Genomic DNA, 20,048 nt, shown 5'->3' on the forward strand with positions numbered 1-20,048 from the left:
ACCCTCACACTTCAGGGTGGTTCAGCCCCCACTGTGGGACTCACTCTATCAGCTGAGTCCCAAATACTTGAAAGTGGGACCTGCTCTTCTTTCCAGGCCACTTTTGTCTCTATTCAAATGTCATCAGGGTCTTCACAATGAAGTCACATTTCCCTGGCAACAGAGTTGCTCAAGCCGGTCCTTCACAATGACACTGCCTCTCTTCTTGCAGCCATCAGTTGCAGAGTCCTGGGAAGCTGCGTCCTTTCAGCCACCCAACACCACGGGTTCAGTCAGCTGGATGAAGACCTCTGACCTGGGATGTGATCATCTGTGGCTTTCCAGCATATGTTTGATTGACATTCATCCATCCATCCACTCATCCATTTAACAGGCATTAAGATCAAACTCTACATCATCCCTTCGGTTAAGTTTTGGGCTTCTCTAGAACGGAAACAAAGAAGTAAGGTGTGAAAAGGGTAGTGTGGTAAATTCAGACGTTAAATCTAATAAGAGATGGTCATTCCCATTAAAATTTCAGCCTGCTGACTCATGTCTCCTATAAGTGATAACTTATAAATGTGGTTTAATGCCCTGGACCCCTCTCCACATCTCTAGTTACTAGCCTTTTTACATATACATGCAAAAATATTCTTTGGAAAATTCTGGATACTAAATTCACATTCCCTGCACTTGCCATCCAGCTTGGTCCTCATCCCTCATCTAATGGGGTGCTGTTCCCCCACGCGTCCACAGAAATTACACTTGCCAATTCTACAACCCAATCTTTGTCACATGTATAGATCAGGAAGATTTAAATGATTTTTCAAATGAAGACAAACATGCATTTCACCCAGAGGAAGAGTTTTTGTCCTTCCCGACAGCATAAGTTGCCTAGAGTTGATAAGGATTTTAATGCAATGGGATCAATTATGTACAGGCTACAATTGTGAATACTTTTCATAGAGTCAGAGTCACATAACAGGAAGGTTACGCTTTAGACAATGGTCTTTCAAATGAAATGCACATTTTCTCCAACATATCTCTACTTTTCCTTCATTAAAAAGAATTTTGCAAATATGTTTTGTGCATATTAGCAATAATATTTTCTGGTCACTTTCATAACCTCTTTCAGAACTTATTTTCATTTCTTTTTAAAGAAAACTAGGTGTGGAATAAAATTATGTAAAATTATAATGTTGTTCCGAACTCTGCCATTGTTACATATATTGTCTAAAAGCATTGCCTTTATGCCATATTTAGACCATACGACGGTGATGACATATGTTAGAGTTGGGGAACACTTGCTGTTACCAAGCGTTCAGTCAAAATTGTTTTCTGTACCATAGAGATCATGCTAGACTTTCTTTTGGAATCTATCAAAAAAAGGTATATCTGAATCCAAACTGATATATATAAACATATCAATTAATAAAAAATGGATCACAGAAGACAACCTGTCTTTATCAAATAATTCCAAATAATATTGTAGATACATTTTCTCCATGTGGTGAATATTAATCCTGCCTCTCACCCTTGAGGACAGGGTACACTTAGTGACTCATTTCTTGAGTAGATGAATGGAAAATAGTTACTGCGCACTAGAGAAACTAGAAGGGTCACAGTCGCTCCTTCCCACTTTTCTGCCTTGTGATATTGAACCTGCAGTTCAGGCTTCTGTCACAAGGTGGCACCAAAGCACCACCATCAGAAAACTGTTCCTAAGAAGTGTCTGCTAGGAGCAAAGACACATCCTTAACCCTGAGAGGAGGGCCAGCACCTCTAGTGACACAGTGCTATCAAGTGGGTATTATGTCTTCCTGAATATGAAGTGATGAGAAGGGTATTTCAACTCTGGTTTTCTTCTGCAAAACCCATAACAGTGTAATCAGGAGAAAAATAACAGATTATGCTTGCAGTCCTCAACACTCTCAGGGTCGTAAAAACACTCTGGCAGTTCTCCAAGCGCTTCAATAGAGAGCGACCATGGGACCCTGCAATTCCACTCCTAGGTTCACAGGCAGGACAAAGACAACTTATGTCTACATAAAACTTGGACACGAATATATGTAGCATCATTACTCGTAATAGCCAAAAGTGAAAACAATCCAAATGTCAACCAATTAATGCATGAGTTAAGAAATGAGGCATAATATTTAGCAATAAAAAGGGATGAAGTGCTGAAATATGCTACAATATCAATGTACCTTGAAAAAATTACCACATGAAAAGACCGCATATTGTATGACTCTACTCATACAACATTTGCAGGGAAAGACCATCAACATAGCTGGGCCCAAAGGATTCCCCCCTTTCCATCCTGACTTCCAGACAGCTCTGTCTGGTGGATTTAGGTCACATGCCCTCACTCACAATTTCCTGCTCCACCATGTCTAAGCTGCATTTTACACTTTTGTCAGAAGGTGACACCAATGTACCACTATCATCAAACTTAGGTAGGAGGTATATACCATCATTACTTATATTAGCAAAAAAGGAAACAATCCAAGTGTTCACCATTGATGAATGGATGAAATAATGGTATATTATATGACAATAAAAAGGAATGAAGTGCCGATACACACTATAATGTGGATGAGACTTGAAAACATTAAGACAAGTGAAAGAAGCTGAATATACTCAAAACCATATATTGTAAGATTCCATTTAAATAAAGTGTCCAGAGACAGCCCATCAATATGCTGTACCCAAGGAATCCCCCGTTCCATCCTGACTTCCAGAAGTCTCTGTCTGGGGGAGTGGGGTCACAGTTGCTCCTTCCCACTTTTCTGCCTTGTGATATTGAACCTGCAGTTCAGACTTCTGTCACAAGGTGGCACCAAAACACCACCATCAGAAAACTTCCTAAGATGTGTCTGCTAGGAGCAAAGACACATCAATAATCTCCCCAAAACCCAGGATTTGAACCTATGCAGAATGATTCTAACTCTGTCTGAAAAAAAAACCTGTTAGGTGTAAATGAAGACTGTGAAACCACATATTCCGTGGCCTGCAGACAAAAAATACCAGGTGGCAGTCGAGGACAGATGGGCAATGTATAGCAGAACAGGGGGTAGGTGACTGAGAGAATGGGTTGTCAGGCTGGGTCTGAGCAGCTGTGTCTTGTGTCATGGACAGGGGATGACGGACTGGGACTGGGACAGGGCAGGCTGTACAAGGGTGGGGTAATGGAGGTGAACATCCTGGTCTCTGGCACGTCAGCTGACAGTGATGAGGTAAGAGATAAATCAATGAACAGGGTGTAGTTTGGGGTCAATAGCAAATGGGTCTGCTTTAATAAACCAGGGAATTTTCTAAGTAGAATTGGTAAAATAGTAAATAAATTGCTTCATTTTTTTTACTTGTTCCAAAATATATTATTAAAAAAAAACAAGAAAAATGGAAATAAATGTGATGTTACCAGGTGGCAAGATCCAGGATGGCAGCTCTGAGAATCTCAGAGCGGGGGGCTGCATAAGGGGGAGGGAGGATGGAGGCTGGGAACTTGACTTTATGGGATCAGCCAGCTTTCTGGATTTTCCCTTACCTGAAAGAATACCTTTGTATCCATTACTTCTTTAGGACATAAATAAAACACATTTTCTGGGATATCTAAACCTGAGATTGAAGGTCCAGCTCTGGAACTGTTTAAACTGTAACTGTGAGTATGTATTGGTGGTGGTAGAGCTGGAGGGAACATAGAAACACACACACACACACACACACACACACGCACGCACGCACGCACGCACACAGAGTCATCTCAAATTTTCTTTGAATAGAAAACTGGGTGTTCTAGTTCTGTGAAAAATACTCTTGGTATTTTGATAGGGATTGTATTAAATCTGTAGGTTTCTTTGGGTACTATGAATATTTTCATAATATTTGTTCTTCCAGCCCATGAGCCCTTTGTGTTGTCTTCAATTTCTTTGTTTTATAGTTTTCACAGTACAGGTTTTTCACCTCCTTGGTTAAGTTTATTCCTAGTTCTTATATTATTTTTATGCAGTTGTAAATGGGATTGTTTTCTTAATTTCTCTTTCTGCTACTTCATTAGTAGTATATAGAAATGCAATGGATTTATATATATTGATTTTGTATCCTGCAACCTTTACGGAATTCATTGATCAGTTCTAGCAGTTTTTTTGGTGGAGTCCTTGGGTTTTCTATATGTAGCATCATGTAATTTATAAGTAGTGAAAGTTTTATTTCTTCCTTACTAATTTGGATGCCTTTTATTTCTTTTTGTTGTCTGATTGCTGTGGCTAGGACTTCCAGTACTATTGTTAAATAACAGTGGTGAGAGTGAACATCCTTGTGTTGTTTCTGATCTTAGAGAAAAAGCTTTTAGTATTCAACATGTAGCATGATGTTAGCTGTGGAACTTCCATATATAGCCTTTATAACGTTGAAATTAAAAACGAAATGAGATATCACTTCCCACATGTTAGAATGTCTATTATCATAAAGACAAGAGATAACAAATGCTGGAGAATATGGAGAAAAGAGAGACTGTGTACTGTTAGTGAGATGTAAATTGGTGCAACCGCTATGGAAAACATTATGGAGGATACTCAAGAAATTAAAAGTAGAGGAGCGCCTGGGTGTCTCAGTCGGTTAGTGTCCGACTCTTGGTTTCGGCTCAGGTTAGGATCTCATGAGTTGGGAGATGGAGCCCCATATCAGGCTCCGTGCTCAGTGGGGAGTCTGATTGGGATTCTCTCCTCTCCCTCTGCCCCTCCCCTGCTCTCTCTCATTCTAAAATAAATAAATACATAAATAAGTCTCTAAAAAAAATAAAAATTGAGCTACAATATGACCCGGCAATTCCATTTCTGGGTATTTATCTTTACCGATGTAGGGTAATGGATGTTAACTAGATTTAGTGAGGTGATCGTTCTGCAAAATACAAATATTGAATCATTATGGTGCATGCCTGAAATCTTATAATACTATAGGTCAGTTATACCTCACAAAAAAGTGAATGTGGTTAAAAGGTAAAAAAAAAAAAACTTCTAGTTACAAGATAAATCAGTTCTGGAAATGTAATATACGGCATAGTTACTGTAGTTGAGAATGCTGTACTGTATATGTGAAATTTACCAAGGGAGTAGATGTTAAGTGTTAAATGTTTTTTTCAGAAGAAATAAGAATTGCAACTGAGTGAGGTGATGGATATTAACGAAAGTTACCGTAGTAGTCATTTTGTAATACATACATGTATCAAACCAGCTTGAACTCTTGAGTTCTTCCATGATCCTTTTCTCTGGTAAATCGCGTCTCCACACTTCCTCTACCTCCTGCGATGTGGACTCCTCCCTCTTTAGTTGTGGAGTTTGTTCTGTCAGTCTCCAGGTCAATTTGTGGGGGCATTCAGGGTGTTTTGTTTGTTATCTAGTTGTGTTCATGGGACACATGAACCCCGGGTTCTCTTACTCTGCTGCTGTCTTCCTCTCCCACCTACATTATATATACTTTTAAGCAACTTATCTGTTTCACTGAGTTTCATAGCCCGGTAATTTAAATTACATTCCTTTATGTATTGTAACATGGCATATTTTTAAAGTTTAATAAGTGTGTATATTGTTTGCTATGTGAGTAGTCTGTTCTCATTTACCATTTCTCTATTTATTAATAAGACTTTGTTGCCAGTCAGCATGCCTCACAAGAAGTATTAGGGGGATGTTCTTTTTTTTAAAAAAATTATTTAAATTCCATTTGGTTAAGATATACTGTATTATTAGTTCCAGAGGTAGAATTTAGCGATTCATTAGCTGCATACAACACCCAGTGCTCATTACATCAAGTGCTCTCCTTAACGCCCATCACACAGTTATCCCATCCCCCACCCACCTCCCCTCCAGCAACCCTCAGTTTGTTTCCTAGAGTTCAGTGTGTCTTATGGTTTGCCTCCCTCTCAATTTTCATCTTATTTTATTTTTCTTTCCCTTCCTTATGTTCATGTGTTTTGTTTCTTAAATTTCACATATGAGTGAAATCATGTGGTATTTGCCTTTTTCTGACTGACTTATTTCGCTTAGCGAACCTTCTAGTTCCATCCACATCGTTGCAAATGGCAAGATTTCATTTTTTTGATGGCTGAGTAATATTCCTTTTGATGGCTGAGTTATACACACACACACACACACACACACACACACACACCACAACTTCTTTATCCATTCATCTATCGATGGATATCTGGGCTCTTTCCATATTTCGGCTGTCGTGGACATTGCTACTATAAACATTGGGGTGCATGTGGCCCTTCAAATCACTATATTTTTATCCTTTGGATAAATTATCTAGTAGTGCAATTGCTGGGTCATAGGGTAGCTCTATATTTAACTTTTTGAGGGACCTTCACATTGTTTTCCAAAGTGGCTGCACCAGTTTGCATTCCCACCAACAGTGTAAGAGGGTTCCCCATTTTCCACATCCTCGCCAACATCTGTCGTTTCCTGAGTTGTTAATTGTAGCCATTCTGACTGGTGTGAGGTGGTATCTCGTTGTGGTTTTGATTTGTATCTCCCTGACGCTGAGTGATGCTGGGCATTTTTTCATCTGTCTATTAGCCATTTGCCTGTCTTCTTTGGAGAAATGTCTAGGAACCCTTCTAACTAACTTCATGTTTTCACATCCATCTGGGAGAACATAAGAGTTTATTAATTATTTCTATAGTCAGAAAAATATGTTTATTTATTGCAAGTGAATGTTAAAGATCAAGTCCTTGTCAAGTGGAACCATTCATTGCTTTTAGACAAAAGAGAACTTCTCTGAAATGGGCGTCAAAGTCTATCACACAGCATTTAGCTGCTGGTGGAATGAAATTCTACCAGCTAAACCTCTTCTCCATGATGAGATTAAAGCAGCTTCTCTACTTTCAGGTTAGTGTGTGAACCTCACAAGAGCTATTGCACAATGTGCTTTTGTTGAATCTACGAACTAAACTGTGCCAGGCATCGTGCTCCACCAGGGATGTGAGGTGTTGGGGCTTCCTGAGGACTGCTGCCCTTAAATCTGGGGTAGAAGCTTCAGCAGCCATCAGGACGAAAATTCTCAGAACCTGTCTCTTTCTGGCACCTGATATGAGTTCAGTCACTGGCATAAAGACCTGCACCAAGAGAGACAGATTCAGCAATCACTATGATTTACTTTAGTAAATATGGGCTCCCACCATGCTAGGTCATAGGTTAGTGACAATACCATTGATTACAACTGGGTCCTGATCCTAACAACCACATGTTATCATTGAGTTTTCACCAGGGACTTTTTCTCCTCCTTTCTTAGTCTATCCCCTAACAACAAAGTTGAAGATGAGCAAGAAGTGTCCTGAATTCACACAGGCATTCATGATCTCACAGTAGCCACAGGGCCATGGGCTTGCTCCTATGTATCACGGAGTGTTCTCAGCAGTCCTGTGGGGGAAGCATTCTCATTCACACCGGACAGAAGAGGAAGTTGGGACTCAGAGTCTTTCCTTGTCTTTCCTCCCAGGCCTCTGACTTAAGAGGAAAGCAGGTCCAGGTCACCCCTCTGGTAGTTCCCACACTTACTGGAACTGGGCAGGACCCCAAAGTTTTTACCTATGACATATCCTGGGCACCCAGTCCCAAAACGGGAAAGGGCAACTTAGATCTGGTTTCTCTTTGCTTCCACACACCCCAAGACCATTCAGCCTTCATTGCTGAGACCAACACCCTCAGCTGTTTCTCAAACACTTGAAGGCAGGACCTTGTCAGGTCAAGACTGTCTCTATTAAAATGTCCACATGGCTGCCACAGTGATGTCAGGTTTCTATGGCAACCACAATGCTCAGGCCAGTTCCCCACACCAGAAATGCCTCCCATCTTGCAGCCATCAGTTGATAATTTTTGAGAAGCTGCATCCTCTCAGCTACCCAAGACCAAGGGTCAGTCAGGTGCATGAAGACCTCTGCCTTGGGACATAAAAATCCATGACTCCACAGCCACGTTTGACACCTCCTGCATCCATCCCCCCATCTGTTCATTCATTCATCTGGTTAACGTGCATTAAAACCGAACTCTACAGCATCCCTTTGGTTAAGTTTTACACTTCTCCAGGATGAAAACAAGGAAGTAAAGTGCAGAAAGGGTGGGATAAGTAAATTCAGGAGTTAAATCTAAGAAGAGGTGGCTCCTACCCATTAAGATTTCAACCTGATCAAGTCTCTTACAAGTGATGATTGAAGAATATGCTCTAATACCCTGGACCCCTGTCTGCATCTCTAATTACTGCTCTCTTTGCATATATTCTCACCTTTGCACCAAAATTCTAAGAATTTTTGATAAGCAATTGGAATCTCCCGATTCTCCCCTCCAACTCAATCTGCGTCCATTTTCTAACGGGGATGCGTTCGCCCATGCTCCTACAGAGATTGCACTTGACAATTCCACACCATCTCTTTGTCACATGCACAGATCAGGAATGTTGAAATGATTGTTCCAATGGAAACACAAAAGTATTTCCCCACGAGAAAGGGATGTCCTTTTCCAATAATAGAACCCAATTTCTTGTGTATAGACAAGGATTCTATTGCAGTGCAATTTGTTACGCAAATGCTAGAGATTTTGTTTTGTTTTTGGTTTTTTTTGTTTTTTTTTTAAAGATTTTATTTATTTATGTGACAGAGAGACAGCCAGCGAGAGAGGGAACACAGCAGGGGGAGTGGGAGAGGAAGAAGCAGGCTCCCAGCGGAGGAGCCTGATGCGGGACTCGATTCCGGAACGCCAGGATCACGCCCTGAGCCGAAGGCAGACGCTTTAACGACTGCGCTACCCAGGCGCCCCTATTTTTTTTTTAAATATTTATTTTTTTATAATAATATATTTTTATTATATTATGTTAGTCACCATACAGTACATCCCTGGTTTTTGATGTAAAGTTCGATGATTCATTAGTTGCGTATAACACCCAGCGTAGAGATTTAAATATTTGCTACAGAGTCAGGGTAAAGTAACCAGAGGGTTGCGCTTTAGACAATGAGTTTTCAAATGAAGCCCACATATTCTCCAGCATAGCTCTTATTTTGCTTCATTGAAAAGGATTATGCAGGGGCGCCTGGGTGGCTCAGTTGGTTAAGCGTCTGTCTGCCTCGGGCTCAGGTCATGACCCCAGGGTCCTGGGATGGAGCCCCACATCAGGCTTCCTGCTCAGCGGGGAGCCTGCTTCTCCCACTCTCTCCTGTTCTCTCACTCAAATAAAATCTTAAAAAAAAGAAAAGGATTACACAAATGTTTGTCCATGTTAGCAATAACATTATGCTCATTTCAGTAACCTCTGTGTTATCAGTGTTTTATTTCTTTTTTTATGAAACCAAGTATGGAATAGAATTGTCTCAATACATAATGTTGTTCCAAATTCCACACAGTTAAATACGTTGTCTAAATGCATTCTCTAATATACCATATTTAGACCATAGATGGTGGTGATACATAATGGCAGAGATAGAGAACTCTTTCATAGTTTCCTGCCTGTTGAGTCAAAATTAATTTTGTCTTCACCATAGAAATGATGATGCTAAAGCTTCTTGGATGGATTCATTTTTTTTAAAATGAGAAAATAAGTAAATATGAATCCATATTGCTATAAATAAATGTCTTAATTAATAAAAATGGGTCACGAGTGGCAAACGGTCTTTATCAAATTAATTTAAAATAATATATATAAATACTCTGCCTCCATGAGGTGAACTTTAATCTGCCTCCCACCTCTGAAGGAAGAATTAGCGGCTTCCATCTAAAGCACAGAGTAGGTGAATGGAAAATCGTTATGTACACTGGAGATAGTAGACAAACACCACCCTAACCCTGTGACGAGGGTCAGCATCCTTATTGACCCAATGATACCAGATGGGTCTTATGTCCTCCTTAATATGAGGTGATGAGAAGGAGACTTCAACTGTGGTATTCTTTCTCAAAGCCCATAACCAGAGTCTAGTCAGGAGAAGAATAACTCCTGAAGACTGTCAGGGTCATGAAAACCGTCTGGCAGTTCCTCGAACAGTTCATCAGAGAGTTTCTATATGACTCAGCAACTCCACTCCCGGGCTTCATGGACAAATGACAGCCAGGACAAATGACAACACACGTCTACACAAAAACTAGTATACAAATGCACAAAGATAGAATCATTATTCATGATAGCCCAAAGTGGAAACAACCCAGATGTCAACCATTTAATGAATGGATAAAAAGTGAGGCATATGATTTGGTCATAAAAAAAATGAAGTACTGATACACGCTACAACATGGATGAACCTTGAAAACATTACGCCGGTGACAGAAGTCAAACACGCAAGAGACCATATATTGTGTAATTCTATTTATATGAACTATCCAGAAAGAGGCCATCAATATAGCTGTGTCCAAGGAATTCCCTCCTTTCTATCCTGACTTCCAGAAAGATCTTCTAGTGGGGTCGGGTCACGGCCCCGCTTTCCACTTTTCAGGCTCCACAACGGTTCATGCTGTAGTTCAGACTTTTGTCACAAGGTGGCACCAACGTACCGCCGTCGTGAAACTTTCCTAGATGTCCACAAGGAGTAAAAGAATAAACATAACCTTTAAAACCCAGGTTTCGAAGCTATATAGAAGGTTCTAATTCTGCCTGAAGAAACTGATAGGGGTAATAGAAGACTGTAGAAAAATACACTCCTGGGCCTGCAGAGGATGAAAGCTTCGGTGGCAGCGGCATGCCTGGGCAGTGTGTGGCAGGTGTGTGAAGGGCTGTGCAGATCAGAACAGGGGGTAGGTGCCTGAGAGAGGAGGGAGCCGCAGAGCGGGGTCTGCACAGCTGTGTCCTGTGTCATGGACGGGGGCTGACAGACAAGGGGTGGGAGGAGGTCTGGGCAGCCTGCACAAGGGTGCGAGAAAGGATGATGAATGCCCTGTTCTCTGATAGGGTCCCTTTGGAGAGGCCACACTGAACATCAGCTGACAGTGATGAGGAAAGAGGTAAATCGATGAACGTGATGTAGCTTAGGTTCAACAGCATATGGAATTACTTTAATGGAGTATATGGAATTACTTTAATGGAGTATATGGAATTACTTCAATGGAGTATATGGAATTTCTTTAACGTAGATATGAATTTTCCAAGCAGAATCGGTGTCGTGGTAAACAAACCACTTCGTGGTATTTTTTACCCTTTGTAAAATGTACTTGTCACGAGCACGCTATGAAGACACACACACGAGTTGTGCCTTTCTACAATGTCAGCTTTATGCAATCTTATAAAGCAAAGTTAAATCACAATTCTAAAGCAGCGGGTTCCAGATTCCAAACTCAGTGACATTTCACCGTGTGATTAAACTTGGCTTCTTACATAGCACACAGAGCAGAACATAAGACAAACCACACAACAAACAAGGTAACACAAGGGTGCAGGAAGTTAGCGAACCAAACGCGAAGTCAGTCTGTGGGCGTGCAGTTGAGATGAGGTCTTGGTCCAGTCCAGGCACAAACTGCTTCTGATGTTCAAGCAGCGAAGGATCTCGGTTCTGTTCAGAGATCAGTCAGGCAGAGCCTTCGGCGGCAGTTGCCTTTTTTAAGCGGTCAGACAGAGGGATCGGGTCTGAAGAGTCTGAGAGTTTGCTGCAAAAACCCTCCCCTTTTTAAAGGGATTGAATCAGTTTTGGGTCTCTGCAGACCTCCTCTGCTTCTGCTGGTTATCAGTTCCGGGGCGTCACGTAAATGTGTGTATATTTCCTTCCCCTTCTGCTCAGTCTGAAGGATCTCTATGAGATGCTCATGTTCAAGCTGTTTGTTTTGTGAGTGGAGGAACACGATGAAACCATGCATATGTGGCGGAATCAGACACAAAGCATCAGAGACATGGATCATATCAGTAAAATAAACATGCTCGAATCACCCAGTAAAAGCAAGCATTTTCAAACTGCCAATTGTAGGAAAATCCAAAGCTATACATTTTCCAGAGGTAAACATTAAACAAAGGAATTCAGGGGTGCCTGGGTGTCTCGCTCAGTTAAGCGTTCGAGTCTTGATCTTGGTTCAGGTCGTGATCTCAAGGTTGTGAGATCCAGCCCAGTGTCAGCCTCCATGCTGGGCCTGCAGCCTGATTAAGATTCTCTCTCTCCCTCTCTCTCTGCCCCCCCTATTTTCAAAACAAACAAACAAAATAAAGGAATTCAGATAGGTTAAACATTTTTAAGTAAGAAATAAATATATCAGGCAATTGCCAATAACAAGGAAAAGGGAGTTATATCTAATTATTAGAGAGAGTACAATTGAGATAAAAATGGATTTTAAAAAAGGCAGTTTCTAATGCTAAATTTCACCAGGAAGATGTGCCATATGAATACTTACATAACCAATCGCACGGCTAAAGTATTCACAGCACAAAAACTACAGTAGTCACCGGGGGGGGGGGGAGGGGAGAAGAAACACACTAATAATAGATGATTCTAACACACTTTTCTTAATCCAAAAATGGTCAAGTGGAGAAATAGTCATTGGAGAGAAGACCTAAACAACGTAATCCGAATGGCAGATCTTAGAGATACTGAGCTGTGGTCCCTATCAGACAAATCACTTCATTTTCAGAGAACATGGGACATTAATGAATACCAGTTCTATCCAAGGCTATTAAACAAATCTTGGATCCAAGTGGAAATATGATTAAAATTGCCAAATTTGATAAGGATAATGATAATGAAAACACAACATAACCGAATCTAGCTAAAGCAGCGGCCAGAAGACATTTTGAAGCATTAAATATCTATATGAGGAGTGGGGGGTGGGCAAAATGGCTGAAGGGGGTCAGAAATCACAAACATCTGGTTATAAAATAAATAAGTCATGGGAGGTGATGTTTAGCATGGGGAACACATTTTATAATACTGTATTGCGTATTTGAAAATTACTCAGAGAGTGAATCTTAAAATTCTCATCACAAAATAAATTTTGTACCTAAGTATGGCGACAGATGTTAACCAGACTTATTACACTGATCATTTGGCAAAATATACAAATACAAAATCATTATGGTGCACTGGAAACTAATATAGGGTTATTTGTCAATTATACCTCAGTAAAGAAAAAGGAAATGGTAGGTGTGGTCAAATTGTACAAACCTCCATTAAAAAAAATCAGTTATGCAGTTGTCATGTATAGCATGGTGATTATAGTTAACAATAGTGTATTATACATTTGAAAGTTGCTAAGAGAGTCGATCTTAAAAGTTCTTATCACGGGGAGGCCTGGGTGGCTCAGTTGGCTCAGCATCTGACTTTTGATTTTGGCTCAGGTCATGATCTCAGGGTTGTGGGAGGATGCCCTGTGTGGGGCTCCATGCTCAGTGGGGAGTCCGCTGGTCCCCCCTCACATCTCCTCTCCCCACTTGCACACTCTCTCTTTCTCTAAAATAAATAAATAAATAAAATCTTTTTAAAAAAGTTCTTACCACAAGAAACAAAAATAATCCCTATGCCAGGTGATGGTATCAACTAAAGTTATGGTAGTAATCATTTTGCGATATATACATATATCAAATCATTATGTTGTAGTTTTTAAATTTACACAATGTTATATGTCAATTTTATCTTAATAAAATGAGAGAGGAGAAAATAAAGTGAAGAAACCTATATAAATAGAAATGAAAACCAATGAATTAACATTCAATTAAAAAGCATGATAAAGAATCACAACCTAAACTGTAAGAATGAGATGGAAAGAATAGTTAAAGGGAAAGCAGAAGTGAATGAATCAAGAAACAACACCCCTGTTGAGGCTCAGAGCAGTTGGGATGGAAAGGCAGCAAAACTTGGCATTGTGGCTGATGCACCCAACACTGTGCTGGGGTCTCGAGCGAGGTTTCCCCTTGAACTCCTCACAACACTCCCTTGAGGATAAGAATCACATTTTTATCTCTGTGTGTGTGTGTGTGTGTGTGTGTGTGTGCATTATAATACACATATATTGCACATACATGAATATATGTATGCACACACAATGTGAAATTAGAAAGGAGAAGGATGAGCACGCTGTGTGTGTGTGTGTGTGTGTGTGTGTGTGTGTGTGTGTAGGGAAAACATACACAGCGATACCATATTTCCTGTGAGGAGGCTCTCATTTGGAGCAACAGGATGAAAGAATGCAGGCGAATGATAATCATCTCATTTGGGTAATGATAATCTCTAGGCAGATAGAAAGAAGGAAGGGTAGAAATTTTTCTTAATTTGGATTAATTTTATAGCTCACAATGCTTTTTAACCGAAATATTTCATAAGTAGCAGAGCTTTTAAGGGATATGCATCTGGAAATAGGTTGAAAGAAAAAAGACTAGCAACAAAGAATACACATGAGTGTACGAGTGCGTTCACATAAAATTATAGAATAAGAAAACATATCCATAGTGGCAGAAGATCGGTGGTTGCCTAGCAATGGGATAAGGTGACATGGAGAGGGGGGCTGGAGAGAGGTAGATGGGCCGTTACAAAGGGGCATGACGAAGCTTTTTGACGTGATGGATGTGTTCCTTATCTTGACCATAGCATCGGATCCACAAGTGTATACAGATATAAAAACAATACTACAGCTTATACTTTAAATACATACAGGGTATGTCAACCATACCTCAATGAAGTATTTGATTTATATTTACATATTCATAATTCTCTGATGTAATTTAATCAGGTGAAAGATTTCCATGATTATATTCTTATAGTGTTAACGGACTCACACTATGTCTTAACAAATTTGTCCATACTACATATAATCAAAATAGAAACAAACATTTGCAATGGAAGTTACCTAAATATTTAGAAAAGGTTAATGTCCATTTCCTTCTGAAGTGCAGAAATACAAATATTATGTATTAGAATATAATTGTAATGAGATTTAAAAGTAGCTGCTTACAGTATGTAAACTCTAGTGCAATAAGCATTATTTAAAATATAGAATAAAGGGAAGAATAATGGGGGGGGGTAGACAGAAGGGGGAATGAACCATGAGAGACTGTGGACTCTGGGAAACAAACTGAGGGCTGTGGATGTGTGTCCAGGCCCCCACCACAGGAAGACAAGATCTGAAATGAAGCAGAAAGTCCGTGTCACCTCGGATGGACCCCTAAGGGGACTCAATGGTAGGACCACCATCCTACGGATAAGGCAGACACAAGCTCATTGCTAAAATCTACCACACAACCTGATCAGAGACCAAAGGGAAAATAAAACCTCTAATTGGCACCCATGAGAGAACCAAGACTGAAAGCACACGCGTGTTACCTCGTCCTTCACTCTGTCTGGGAGTGAAGTCTCAGGAGAAAGTACTAGCCTCCGAGTGCTGTTCTAGACAATGGAAGTCTGGGTTACAAATTGTGTCAGCTTCTCAAGGCACAACCTCCCCTTTCAACCAAATTACTTCCTGTTTAGATACTGGGTTTCCAGGATTCAGGGTCAAGTTTGGTCAAAACTTGCTTAGAACATAGTCTATTTGAGGTTATACCTCACCACTCCATTGAGTGGGCACTAACATCCATTTTGCTGCCTGTGGATATTTTCAGTTATCCACATCTAGATACAAAGATAGGGAAGATGTGGGTGCAGATGTAGAATTGGACTAACAGTGCCTGGCACACCGTAGACATTTCATTTACATTTAATAAACATAAGATGCAGATGTAGGCATAAATGTAATACAAAATTATGTATATGTTCTTTTCGTCCTTTTATTCACATGTGAATTTTTCCAAGAGCTTTGGGATCATAAAACTTATTGTTTCATAATCGGCATGAAGACAACTTTTTATTTCTGTTTCTGAAAGTTATGTGTTTTCATTGGGAAAAAAGTAACATATAGAAAATGGAAAAAATGCCCCTACATAGATGTGTATGACCCCGTGATGGGCCTTCTGTAAAACGGACAGGTTGATACCTCACAGAGCCGTTGGGAGGAGAAATGAACAAACCAATGGAAAGTATCTGGCACATAATAGGCAAAATGTAAACACCTATATGCAGGTCTCTCCTGTGTTCCCTCCCCAACAACAGAGATGACTTAACCAGGAAACACTCATAGTGATCAACGGGATTTGACACAGCAGAAAAGAAAATGCATTTATTTATATGCTGGATTAGATTTGGTGCCATTTCAGTGTAGATGAATTACCTGATTATGGTAAGGAAGAGGAAGGCAATCATCCCTTCATTTCTCTTTGTGTATTTCTGTGTGTGTATGTGTGTGTGTGTGTACAACATAATAATTTGATATTTATATCTGTACCAAAAGATGATCACCACAATAAGGCTAGCTAATCCCCATCATCTTAAATAATTTTATCTTCAAACAGATTTTCTTTCATCTATTTAAATGTTCAAGTTCAACTAAATAGTTCATCTTTAAATATATTTTCTTTCTTATGATGAGGACTTTTAAGATTCACTCTGTTAGCAACGTTCAAATATACACTATGTTATTAACTACAGCCACCACGCTGTACATGACATCCCCATGACTTATTTATTTTATGAGAACATTGAACCTTCTGACGCTATTCACACATTTTGCCCGTCTCTCAGCCCTGCCTCATGAGACCACCACTGTGTTCTCTATACCCATGAGCTCATTGGTTGGTTTGTTTAGATACCACTTCTTTTTTTTTTTTTAAAGATTTTATTTATTTATTCGACAGAGATAGAGACAGCCAGCGAGAGAGGGAACACAAGCAGGGGGAGTGGGAGAGGAAGAAGCAGGCTCATAGCAGAGGAGCCTGATGTGGGGCTCGATCCCATAACGCCGGGATCACGCCCTGAGCCAAAGGCAGACGCTTAACCGCTGTGCCACCCAGGCGCCCCTAGATACCACTTCTAAGTGATATCATGCAATGTTTGTCTTTTTCTGTCTGATTTATTTCATTTATCATAATGCTCTCAAGGCCCATTCATTTGTCCAAGATGGAAGTATTTCATTTTTTATGACTGAATAATATTGAAAATTTCCCCATTGTCCCACAGATGGACACTTACGTTGTTTCTATATCTTGTGTACAGTTAATAATGCTGTAATTGACATAGGGATGCATATATCTTTTCAAGTTAGTGTTTTTGTTTTCATCAGATAAATACCCAGACATGGAATTACTGGACCATACAGTAGCTCTACTTATGTGTTTTTGAGGAAACGCCATAATGTTTTCCACAGTGGCTGCACCAATTTCCATCCCTACCAAGACACAAGGATTCCCTTTTGTCCACATTCTCCAACACTTGTTATCTCTTGACTTTTTGATGATAGTTGTTCTAACACGTGGAAAATGGTATCTCTTTGTGGTTTTGTTTTGCATTTCCCAGATGATTAGTGATGTTGAGTACCTTTTCATGTATTGATTGCCATGTGTGTGTCTTCCTTGGAAAATTATCTATTCAAATCTACTGCCTATTTTAATTTTTTTAAAGATTTTATTTATTATTTATTGGACAGAGAGAGACAGCAAGAGAGGGAACACAAGCCAGGGCAGTGTGAGAGGGAGAAGCAGGCTTCCCGCTGAGCAGGGAGCCCGATGCAGGGCTTGATCCCAGGACCCTAGGATCATGACCTGAGCCGAAGGCAGACGCTTAACGGCTGAGCCACACAGGCACCCCATCTACTGCCTATTTTTAAATCAGATTTTTAAAATTGAGTTACATGAGTTTTTTATGTATGATGGATATTAACCCTTTATCAGATATTGCTTTTTATCTGATGTGATTTCTGATCTTATTTACCCTCCATTTTGACAGTGGAATATCAGTCTCTCATTGATCCCCCCAAGAAAGACAGTACAGAATAACACTGTAAAGATGGGCCTGCTATGTACAACAAACTAAAAACAGGAGACTTGATCTGGAGCCTAAGTTTGGTCCTTCCCTACAGGATCATGGGTAGTGACATCTCCTGTGCCAGCCTCAGCCCTTACATGGGAAAAGATCGCCTATCCCAATGGTTAGAGTAGGGACAACACTTGGGTACATTTAATTACTGGTTTAACGATCATTAGCAAGTGTTGAATTTCCACATATATGAGACCCACATGTAATATATGTGTATTACATGTACACACATGGAGAATATGATGGGAGTGTTATGGACTGAAATGTATCTCCATAAAATCCATATATTGAAATCCTCACCCCAGTACTTCACAATGGGACTGTTTTTGGAGACAGGGTCTTTAGAGAGAAATTCAAGTAAAAGAAAACATTTGAGTGAGTCCTAAACCAACATGCCTGGTATCTTTATAAAAGGAGAATAAAATTCAGAAAAGACAGACCTAAGAAAGACCATGTGTGGAATACAATGAGAAGCTGTCCATCTACAAGCCAAGGAGAGAGGCCTCAGAAGAAACCACCCGCTGACACTTTGACCTTGGACTTCTACTCTACAGAACCATGAGAAAATAAATTTCCCTTGTTTAAGCCACTCAGTCTATGGCACTTTGTCATGAAAGCCCTAGAAAGCTAATCCAGGGAGGAAATGCACAAACATGATATGTAAAAAATAGTCATAAGTGGTAGGTTGCAGACTAATTATTTATTCGTACCTGGCTTTGACCAAATTTTCAACTTTCTCTAAATTAGTATGTACCATTTTCAAAATTACAATTAAAGCTTACAACACTGAAATTGATAGGAAATACTATAGACATGAGATGGTTATACAGAAATTATATATGATTGGTATATACCGATATTCATAAATAAAACATTACATAGATAGGTGACCCTCACATTGTATACTTCTATGAAATCCTGGAGGTGATGACTATCAAGAATTGCGGTTTTATACTCGAGATCTTTCTGTATAGTTTCTCTTTAAGTGAAACGTAGTATGGTTTCGTTACTTGTTTTATCCATAGATAGCTATGATGCCACAGATGGCTATGTTATGGAGAAGGAGGAAGAAACATAAACAGAGCAAATCCACATTCACATCTCAACAGGGTGGCCTGCCATCTATGCTTCCTTGCCATGTGTGTTCTCTTTCAGAGATTTTAAAAGGGACACACCCATTTTCTCACTGTCCATGCTGTAGGGAGCACTAATAGAACCAGCAGATACTGTGTTCAATCCCCCCCTTTTTTATCAGCTGTGTTCAGTTTTAGAGCTCCCAGGCTCCAGCTAGCCCAAAACAGTGCCCCAGTGTCTCTTGAACATGAAATGTCTTCCTTTGTCTAGGCCTAGTATTCTGGCCTTCATTCACACAGTTACTCAGGGATGCGTCCCATTTTGAACTTGAGTTAATTTGTATGACAAGTGGTGGGCACGTGTATATTTTTCTTCCCTTTCAGTGTTTTAGTTGCACAAAGAAGATACTTCAAAGTTGTTTCAATCCATGTGTGTTGGTTGGGCCGGGCCCTGGGCTGAAGGGGCCTGTGACTAAACTTCCCCCTGGATCCCGCTGTTGAAACATCTCCCCTCTAGAAGCTGTGGGCTGAGTGCTGGGCCATCTCATGCAGCCTCACCCTTTACCTCCCCTATGGGTTCCCTGCTTGGCTAACTGGGAGGTTAAACCCATGAGCCTGCTTGCAGTTCAAGGGCCTTTATTTGGAGAGAACAGAAAGAAGCATGCTGTGAAACGACTTTCCTCTCATGGCCTTCACTAAACCCTGGGTAGTGGAGATATTATAGGACTGAAGGATGTAAGGTTTTTTGAGTGAGGTGCTCCTCCTTCCCCTAGGCCTCTGTAATGTCTTGATGTCACCCAATTGGGACTATCGTATGGTAGATTCCAAAATTAATGCTGTGACCACCTTATTACTGAATTCCCCTGCTTTAGGGATATTGTGCATCTGACATTGATGCACTAATCTATGGAAACGGGTGGGGACTTTTTTCTCATTATTTTTAAAAATTCTAAACCCAACTACTTTTTTTGTGAATCAAAATGAAAAATACAGGGAAGGAAACAATCACTGGAAGCCCTTAAATGTCTATTCTTCATGAATAATCACTGTTTCCATTTCAATATATATTTTTTCAGAAATTTTACTATGCAAGTGTAACTATATACGAAAATACAAATTAGATATTTTACCTACAGCTTTGTAAACTG

The sequence above is a fragment of the Ursus americanus genome, chromosome X (genome assembly GCF_024610735.1).
Source record: "Ursus americanus isolate L20-20 chromosome X, mUrsAme1.1.p, whole genome shotgun sequence".
Taxonomy (NCBI): Eukaryota; Metazoa; Chordata; class Mammalia; order Carnivora; family Ursidae; genus Ursus; species Ursus americanus.